The sequence below is a fragment of the Alligator sinensis genome, unplaced genomic scaffold (genome assembly GCF_000455745.1).
Source record: "Alligator sinensis unplaced genomic scaffold, ASM45574v1 scaffold103_1, whole genome shotgun sequence".
Classification (NCBI taxonomy): Eukaryota; Metazoa; Chordata; order Crocodylia; family Alligatoridae; genus Alligator; species Alligator sinensis.
Window position 1 is genome coordinate 1,665,238 of NW_005842226.1, and position 10,558 is coordinate 1,675,795.

Sequence of the window (10,558 nt, forward strand, 5' to 3'; positions counted from 1 at the left end):
CTCTCCTGCCCCGCAGGCACGCGCGAGGGCGGGCGGGCGCTGTGCCCACCGGCTGCACTCGGTTTACCCCTGTGACCTGCACTGCCCCCCCCTTTTGTGTGTGTGTGTGTGTGTGTGTGTGTGTGCGCATTTGTTGTCCCCCAGAATCAACTGTACGTGACGCGTTATTTGGTGCTAAGCCCACAAGAGAACAAATAAGCCGGTCTCTCCTGGCACGGCAACTGCTCCAGGCCCGCATCGCTTTGGTTGCCCTTCCTCACCCTGCGATGCCCATTTGGAGCGGTGCGGGCCGGATCTGCGCAGAGCTGCTCCCATCTGTGGCTGCGGAGAGAGCCGGGTATAAGGGGGAGGCGGTTGTTGGTGCACTGGGAAGTGTTAAGAGGCCTGGGTTTGGTTCAGAGATGAGGCAGCACCCTGAGCTGTCAAAGGGAGTCCCTTTGCTTGGGTCTAGATTCATTGATTGATTGGAGTGAGAACCGGGCGCCTAAATACCTTTCAGATCAGGCCATGATCTCCAGCCTTGTACATGAGTGTGCAGGCAATGAGACCCATTTAAATCAATGGAGTAAGATTAGTCATGTGACTAGCGTTTGACCTTCCAAACACAGGGAACTCGGCTCTCGTGTTTGCAGGAGCATTAGTAGGAACAGCTGGCAGAGCTCTGGATGGGGGTGTACTTGTTGCACACTGACTGTATCCTGTTTTGAATGAGTCACAGCTTCCCGGTATAACTAGCTGAACATTTGTCCCAAGCCAGAAGCGCGCAGACACGGAGACTGACTGCACGGATGCACTGACATTCACGCACAGTCCATTTGCAGGGCTGAGACAGCAGCATTCTCCATGTGACTCAGTGGTGGTACTAATAGCAATCTCAGGTATTATGTTAATTGGTAGCTTAGCTGGCCCAAAGTAGTGCCTGGCATGCACTGGGCAGGGTGCTGTACACATACAGAACAGGAAGAGCTGCTCCCCAAAGAGGTCACAATCCTAGTAGCATTTTACATGCGCTTTCTGCTGCTGTGACAAGACCTGTGAGAAGTGAGAATCTTTCCCAAGAGGCAAGGATTTCTTAAGGTGATATCTTTTACTGGACTAACTGTGTAGCTGGGATATCCCACAGTTGGGATTTTCTATTCGGTTGGTCCAATAAAAGACATCATCCCAAGAAACCCTTGCCTCTGGCATAATTTCTGAACCATCACGGCTACAACATCACTCTGCGCTACCAATCTTTCCCAAGAAATTTACAATCCAAGGGTCCAATCCTGGAAACGCTGCTGGGCACTTGCTTTCTCTGGCAGGTAAAATATTGAACTCCATGGTAGTGAGCACCCTGTTTCCATGGCAATACCTGCAGGATCAAGCTCTCTCTACTTATAGTCCAAGATTACATTACATAAAAAAATTTGAAAACTATTAATAGCACCGTTTTCAGATTGGGGTGTCTGCTGCTGTAAAAGGTATTATGCAATGATAATACCAATAATGATAGTGACAACAACAGTAGGCACCTAAATCCATTGTTATTCCTTGGAGGTTTGCACCAGAGGTAGCAACTAATGTCGATGGAATTTGCCAACATAAAAAGTGACTTATACCAGCCTCCTGTCCCAACTACAGCCACATAATGCCCCTGATGCTTACAGTCTGAAATCAGTGACCTGACAGTCAGAGGGACTGAGCAGTTGGTTGCTTGACTTCAGACACCCTGTATGCAAAAAGATTCACTTAAGGATTTCCGTGAACAGATAAAAGCCAGTCTGCTATGCGAGGGGTGTTCGCAGTGCTTTCGGGGTCTATCTACACCAGTGGATCTCAACCTCATTAGACCCCAAGACATACAAAAAACTAGAACTCTTGGTTCCAAAATGATACCTTTTATTAGACCAACTGGAAAATAGACCCCAGGCACCCATTGGAAAGTGCCATGCCCTGGGTTCCTGTGCCCTGGTCACTATCATGCACTAAAGCCCGTTCTTTTTGCTGCCTTGCCATTGCTACTTGTGTTAGCTAGACTACCTGGCACGGGTTGCATTCCCTCCACCCTTGGATTGCAGTATTGACACACTCTCAATCTCTTTAGCCAGTGCTCTGAGATTCCTTGTAATGTTAAAAGACTCTTTATTTACTTTTACTGAATGATTTAATTAGTCCTAATTTAACTGACCACCGTGACCTGATCCCATTGTAGCAGGAGGTCAGTATTCTGAATTGCACTATTCACAATGCATTACCAGTTTCCCCAGAGGCGCCTTTGTTTTTAAGGGCTCACTGGGATCCTGGGAGACTTGTCTTTTAAAGCAGGTTCTTGTTGACACTAACATCAAGCCACAAAACACATCTCCTAAGGCTAGAAAGCTTCTTTCTGCACTGCCTGACCACCTTCTTGCAGCCTTGTCTCTACCATGCTACCACAGCCCTGTCCTGAAGGCAAGTCATTTGCATTGCTATCATTTCCTCATAAGGGGAGAGACAGCGTTTTTGCTACTATTTAGTTGGCCTAATACAAGATATGACCTCTGAACCAAGAGCTTTGTGTATCTCTTTTTGTCTCAGGCCAGCACAGCTACAAAGTAGATCCCTGGAAATAGGCAGATTGTTTAACACCTTGCCCACTTCCTCCCTGCTTACTCTTAAAGTAATTCTGCTATACCTGCATTTCAAAAATGGCCATACCCAAAGCATGGTTGCTTTTTCCATGGGATAGACTTTGCTAGAGACCATGTAATAACACTAGTTAAAGCACAGGTATCTAATAGGGTTGTAGAATATCCACCTGGGCAAGAACAAACCACGTGTGACATCATTTGACTACAGTTATGTTAAAACATGGTTATTTTTGCAGTGCGCACACAGATTTCTCTTGCTCGCATATGTGCATACGCCTTCCATTACTGGAAAATTTGCTACCTCTGCCTTTCTCTTCAGTCTTACTTTGTCCATCAAGTCAGCCATGTCTGGCCAGCCAGTTATACCATAGTCCCCCTGCTCAATTCACTCGTGGGCCCACTTTAGGTGAGGATGGGTGTGCTAAGGCCTCACCGCACCCTGTGACAGCAGCTAGTAGGACTCACTGATAAAGCATTGTCCAGAAAAAGTGTGACACACTTTAAAAAGTGGGTCTGTGGCTACTCTGAGCCACAGCTAGGCATGGCATGATAAGGGCAGGGAGAATCTCGCTCCGCATTTCACACTGTAAGCCTGTCCCTGGTGAAATCAGAAAGACACTGTCCCTCTCCGCATGCTGTGATGTGCAGTATTGAGGATGCTTTGGAGGTTAATTGCAAGCTGCAGTTCCCACTGGCTGGGTCATCATTGTGTGATTATAGAGTCACTTCTCTGTGTGGTATTGGGAAAAATCTCTTCTCACTTCTCTGTGTGGTATTGATTGAAAATGTTATGCCATTTTAGGAAAGCTGCCCACCTCAGTACACTTCTGATCAGCTGAGACACTGCGTGTCCAAGCACAGGACTGTGATTCAGGATTCCCAAGTGCCGTTCTTAACTTGGCCATTGGCTCACTCTACTACCAGAAGCAAATATCTAATTGCTCAATGCCTGGTGTCCCTGTCTGCAAAACAGAGATAGCACCTGTCTCTTATGACTTAATTTGTTAGTATTTGTGCAGTTCTCTAAACCCAGGGGATGGAAGGTGCTAGGGAAGTGCAATGTGTGGTAAAAAACTATGCCTAGGTATTGCTGTCCTGTGCCAGATGGAATCAGAGCTTCATAGTTTCATAGTTGTTAGGGGCTGGAAGGGACCTTACAAGATCATCGGGTTCAGCTCCCCTGCACTTGGGCAGGAAAGAGACTTATCTACGTGCCATGGGCACTATATGGCTAATAGATTCTCCACTAGCTCCAGTGGCTCTGGGTTGAGATGATCAGGGCTCTGATCCAAGCTGCCATTGCAAAGCTGAAAATAGCTATAGGGGCAGCATAGGGACTGATGACCAGAGCTGTGTTGTTGTTAGTGAGTTAATTCACCTTTGCCCTGGCAGCTCGGAAGGGCAGCTGGCTGAGCCAGGGATGCATTGAGCAAATAATTGTCATTGTTACAAGGTCTCGTGATTTTCGCAGAAACTCCCCAGTGTTCACCAAAGCGTTCTGGGCAGACCATTAAGCCACTGCATCAGCTGGCTCAGAGTTTCCACCAACCATGTAAAAGTGGCTCTGTGAATCAGTGAAGCCAGAGGGAAGTGAAAACAAAAGAGTGCCGGAGGCAAAACTAAAAAATACAGAGAAAAGCACCAACTTCCTTTCCCAAGAAAAATGCACAGAGCCGTTGGCTAAAAACAACTTTACAATAAAATAAGCCCTGCCATTTCCTTGGCAGGTAGGTATAATTTCAGTTGTTTTACAGAAGGTTTAACTGAGGCCTCCTTCCAATCTGAGCCCTACAAGTGACTTGATGATATCACGGATCATGATATTTGTTCCCTGTTGTAATGGCTATGAATGTAACTAGATACAGGAAATCTACCCAGGCCTTTTTAGACCAGTGGTTCTCAACATGTTGATGCTCAAGGCACCCCTCCAAAACTTTTCAAAATTCGGTGGCACCCCATTTAAGAATCTGTTTAAAATAGATTAAGAACATTATAATACAAATGTGATTACATTGCTAATTAAATTAATTAGTTAGGTCATTCTAATTGCATTCTATTCACCCCCCTGCCAGTGCAGCTATGGCCAGGTGGATCTGTGCCATGAGTGTCCTGCAGTGCCAGATCAGGAAGCAACTGTGGCCACCCTTGCCTCAGTCTTTCCCGTCCAACCATGCAGAGTTTCTTGTGGAAACAAGAGGCATGCAGGGTACGTGGAACTGCCCTGCACACCTGTTTTCAGGATGCATGTCAGAGCCAAACTGAGAAGCAGCTGCCAGAGAAAACTGCACCTGCCTGCTTTACATTATACTGGCAGGCCCCACCTTTTCTGCTGCAGCTTTTCCCAGTTCTTCTCCAAGATGTCTTCAGAAAACAGAGGTGTGTGGGGCAGTTACACCCTGCAGCGTGACAGCCTGGATCTAGATGCTGCTGCTGCCACCAGTAGAGCTGCTCTGTGTACCTCTGTTTTCAGGGGGTGCTTTGGAGCTGAACCCCATTTGAGAACCACTGCTTTAGACCAGTGTTTCTCAGTCCATGGGTCGTGATCCAAACATGAGTCTCAAGAATATATAACAAACTTTAAAAATGGATTCTCTTTTAAAGGAGAAAAACGTCGGAAACTGTGGCTTTTCCCTGCGAGAGTTCCAGCCTGCGAGGGGCTGCTTAGAGCCCCTCACACTTGTCCCATACAGCTACCCCCAGCCCTGCGCACTGGAGGTGGGGGCAGTGCATCGGGAGTGAGGGGCACTGGGTCGGGACTGGCCATTGATGTTTACAAATGGGTCCTGGTGCAAAAAAGGTTGAGAACCACTGTCTTAGACAATTCAGCTACAACATTGGCTTGAATGACATCTTTGACCAAAATTGCACTGCTAGGCAAGGAAACCACAGGTCTCCTAACTCTGTTCCCTGGATCATTTGCTCAGCCACGCTGGTGCATGTGGGTCAGTAGAAGTAGGGTGAATCTGGCAATGCAGGTAAGACGCAGGTCAAATTGCCTTCCCTTGGGAGGTCAAGTTCAGTGTTATCCAGGCATTACTTCAGAACAGCAATGTCTGCAAACAAAACTGCCAGGGCAGGTCTTGCAGGGACACTGGCAGGAAGCCCACAGTTCCTGACCTTGCAGGACCTCTGGAGCAAAGGACCACCCACTGGGCTGATCTGGCCAGCGCTCTCTCCCTCTCTGCATGGAGGGCTGGCAGGTGGTGCAACAGATGTCGACTACAAAGGGGGGTGCTGCAAAACAAGAAAGGGGATGTTCTCATTTGCCTGCGGTATTTTTGTGTCTGCTCTGTGCTTTCAGATGCCGTCAAGGTGGGGAGTGGTTGCTGCCCCTCCCCCATCTGCAGAGAGTAATTCTTTGTATTTCTAGTCACCATTCTCCAGTGTCTTAGATTTCCAGCTGTCCTGCTAACCAGCCGCCAGTGATGCATTTGTCTTCCTGCAAAACTTAGGTTAGTTTTGCATAGACAACTTGCCTATACCTTGGGGCCTCTGCCCCACAGCTGCGTGAGCAGAACCCCATGGTGATGGTGTTTCACGAGGAAAAAAATGGGTTTCGGTTCTGGCATCCCTGTATCCACCCCAGGGGTTCTGCCGGCATAGCTACAGGCATGTTGGCTAGGCAGTATAATTTGAACAGTAGAAATGGGCCTGTGCTGATGTGGACACAATTTGCTGCAAACATCATTCAGATTTGGGGCTTACCTCTGCTGCTCAGAACGCTGCATTTTGCTCACTGTGGGAGATGAACAATTGAACATGCAAGTTTGCTTGAGGGAAAAATACAATGACAGCAAAGCACGTTAGTTTTACTACAAGACAGTCTTCCTGCTATACAGCCACTTGGGCTGATCTTTGTGGGTACGTACAGGCATTTGGGGAGGTTTGCTAGAGTTAAAAAGGGCCACCTGATCTAAGGTAAGTCAGGAAGGGAGGGCCTATGGGGTGGGTTGTGATTAGGAGGGCTAGCGGGGTTTGTGGAGGGCATTGGGGGGGCTCAAGGGGTCCATGATGGGGGAGGTCGGGGGGGCAAGCAGGGACCACAGGGGGCTTGGAGTGATTGCAGGGGAGAGAGTCAGCAGGGTCCACAAGGGTGTTGCTGGGGTCTAGGAGGGTTTGGTGGAATCGGGGGCTAGCAGGGTCCATGGGGGGCTTGGGAGGATGGGGGGCTTTCTTCCCCCCACAGACCAGGGGCTAATTTTAGACCTCTAACCCCCATCCCATCCACCCCTTCCCTTACTTCAGTCCCCTACCACTGAAAGTAGCTTGTGGGATGAAGGGTTTGGTGGGCTGTGGGGCTGGCTGGTCCTCATGGTGGGGGGTTGTCCATCTGGGGGAAGGACAAGGGGCTGGGGGACTAAAAACAGCCCAGTGCCAGAGGGGTAGGTAGGAAAAGCACAGCCCCATGCCTGGGGCCAGTGACTGGGCTTTCCCAGCCCTGGGGCCATGCTGGGAACTATACAGTTAGATGATCCTCGCAAGATCCAATCTAAGTTAGACTACCTCCGAAGCAGGGTTAACTTAGATTGGGTCAGCCATTCCTTCCTGAACTTCTGTACAGTTTGCACTTAGACCTCTAGTTAGGTCAATCCAAGGGTGCAGACAGAAGTGACAATTTTCGCCCTATCTGGCCAAAGAAACTGGACTATAGCTGTGACCAAACAAAAGTGCATGGCTGCAGGCCACTGCATGAGGGGTCAGATGAAGATGTTTCAAAACATAGCATCATCTATACTTATGCTGCCTCCCAGCCTCAAGCTGTTTTCAAAATGGGAGCGGGGAAAGGGAGCAGAGGGAGTTCAGTCTGGGGTTTTTTACATCCCCTGCTGGAGGGTGAGTTGGGTGTATCGGATCCCCCCACCTTCCAATTCACCCACTCCAACCTCCAGCCCAGCTGGGGAACCCCTAGAATGAGTTCCAGCTGGTGAGCTTGCCTTACAGTAAAACTACAGTGCCATGTTTCCATTGTGTTTGTACCTCACATGCATCAGCCACTCCAGGGTTTTTAGCAGTCATGTGAAGTCCTAAGGAGGAAAATTTTCAAGACCCCATCCCAAATTAGATGCCCAACTGCCAGCAACTTGCAAAGAGCATGTAATGGCCTTAGATATTCTCTCCCATATCTGATGTAAGAATTCTAGATTCTCAGAGTCAGCTATCTGAGAGACTCCTGAAGGTCATGGTGAATGGCTAATCCCTTGGAAAGCAACACACCATCTTCTTTCTAGAGCACTGTCAACACGAGAACTCAAACCAGCAGCCTATTAGTTAGTGGATGCCATTGGCTTGGAACCAGGGCCTGCCTACCTCATGGGGAGCTGTACTAAAGTAGCTGCCCCTGAGCAGCCAGCCTGGTGCAAGCCTTATGGGTGCTGGCATAGAACATCTATGCTAAGGGACTGGTCTGCCAATTTTCTTGAGAATAATCTCATGTTGTATGGGGTGGTTCTTAATGCTGCAGCTTCTGAAGCCAGGTGTTTACATAAGAACATCTGCTTTCATAAGAGTCACAGAGCAAAAGGCTGGGAGGCCCTTAGGAAATTACCAAGTCCATTGCCAGCCTCAAGGTCAAGGTTAAGTGAAAAATCAGGTTGCGGGTGTCTCAACTTGGACACCAAAATCAGCTGATGCTTGTGACAGATTTGGTTTTAGTCTAAGGCCCGGTTCCCCATGGATGTGGTCTGTGGCTACACATTCCAGACTATTCAGCTTCTATTCTTGGTGTTTGTAGGATGAGTGAGCTCCATCCCTACTGTCCTGTGATTGCCCAGTGAGTAAGGCAATGGGGACTGTGTGAAGGACAATAAGGCTTCAAGACCGGCTGTGACCTTCCTTTATCCTGACATTCTTCCCACTGGAGCTGATGTAAAAATGCTGTGATACCAGTAGCCCATGCCCAGGTGCTGTCCATGAAGAGGAAAAGGTGGAGGGAGGAACAACCACGAGGCGTCATGAGGAGGAGGAGGAGGAAGGACAATTGCAAAGAGAATGTGGAAGAGTACACCAAGCAGGAACAGCAGGATCACAAGCCAACAAATGGAGAAAGAGGCAGGGCTGCAAGGCAGCGAGCAGAGGAAGGTGAAGTGGCATCAGTGTAGGAGGAGGCAGAGGACTTGGTACCAGGCCAGAAAGGGAGCAGTGGCAGTGGTGGTGACTGGATCACAACACAATACGCCATGGAAGAGGAGAAACCAGGGTGATACGGGGTCATGCAGAGGAGGGTGAAAATGCAGGGCCAGATGGGTGCACATGGAGGAGACAGGACGAGCAGTTAAGTGCCATTGGGAACGTGCAATGAGAGAAGCTTGACTGATAAGGAGAAAGGCTGAGAAAGGCCCTGACTGATAAGAAGCCTTCCAGGAGATCTTCTTCCCTCTTGTCCGATGTGTCCCCAAGGCCTTGAGTTGTGATTATGTAATTACCCTAGTCTGGCTCTCACTTCTTGCCTGCAGTGATCAGATGGGCTTTAGAGAAGGAGCCTTGTTTTTAGTGGGTGAACTTCATTCCCATCCATTCAGGCAGCAGGCAGAGAGCAAATTTGATGGGTGTGGACCCTCAGATCCTTCTACTGACTCCGAACTGCAACTAAGTGCCCCCCATCCCTTTACATTACCTATGTGGGCGCCTGGACTACAAGAGCCAATCTACGATAGGTCCTCAGCAAGCAGATTGATTCAAATTTGATTTCAAATGGCTTAAGTCTGTTTTGGAAAAATTCAGCAAAATCAGGTCAGATGCTCCTGAGAATGAAATGAAGGAAAAATATGTTCTTCACTCATATTAAAATAATTGTTACAAGCAAAGTTTGAGCACGTACACAGAAAACATGGTAATGTGCTAAAAAGCAATAGCGCTTATAACAATAAAGGAAAAATAGCCCAGGGAGAATCTCAAAATGTAATGAAATTCATTGTCATTTTACAGTGGCTTTGGCAGACAGTCAATATTTGTGTAAGCTTTGAAAATGTAAAGTGCTAATACGAGCGCCTGACTGTTACGGTCAGCAGAGCATACAAGCCTCTCTGCCGGCCGTTATGGCAGCTGCTCATCTCGATGCAAGCCACGCTGGATTTAAACTAGCTGGCCACGAGCAGAGAACGGCAGGTAGCTGGTTAGTGTGAACCCAGGCAGAAAGCAGGGCAGATTCACACTCTACCAACTAACTAAACCTGCTAGGCTTGGTTACAGTACGAGTGATACAAAGCACGCAGATTTAGAAATAAGCCAGAAGCGGCCTTGTGATAGCGCGATAAACTGAGATTGGCACAAAGACTAGAGCCCAATATAAAATGCCTCGACGATTAGGAAGACGAGGTTCTTTGGGCAACTCTGATATCTTTTATGAGATCAACTTCGATTTTTCTTAGCAAGCTTTTGGGTTTAAACACCCTTCGCCAGGCTGAGGAAGCACCTGCGGCGGGTGTGCGTGTGCTCTTCTGGATGGAGCGTTTGACAGCAAACCAAGTCCAAGAGCTGAGCTTTCAGCCGGCCGGCCTTAGGCTTGCGTAGGGCGAGCCGCACGGATCTGCCCTGCCCGTCAGGTAGAGGTTTGCAAACTTGGCCGGCGGATCCATCACGGAACGGGCGGCCTCTGGCTATGCTGCCTGCAGCAGGCCTTGAAAGCGCTCCTGGGCTTCTAGCTCATGCTTAGCCCTGGCGGGTTTCCACGTCGTTTCCCAAATCAGATCAGATCAGATCAGATCAGCCCCCAGGGTCCGCTCTGGTGGCGGAGGCAAAGGCAAAGGCAACCCTCCTGGCCCCACGTGCAGGCCCCTTTAAGAGCCCCTTCCCTTGGACACCGCGGCCGCTCGCTGATTGGCCGACGGGCTAGTCGCGCGCGGGGTCGAGGACACCACGCGCCGGCTCCGCCCCTTGGCCACTGACGGAGCGCCTCGCTGGCCAATGCCAGCCCACTTCCGCCACCCGCCGGCGCCGGCAGGCCACTA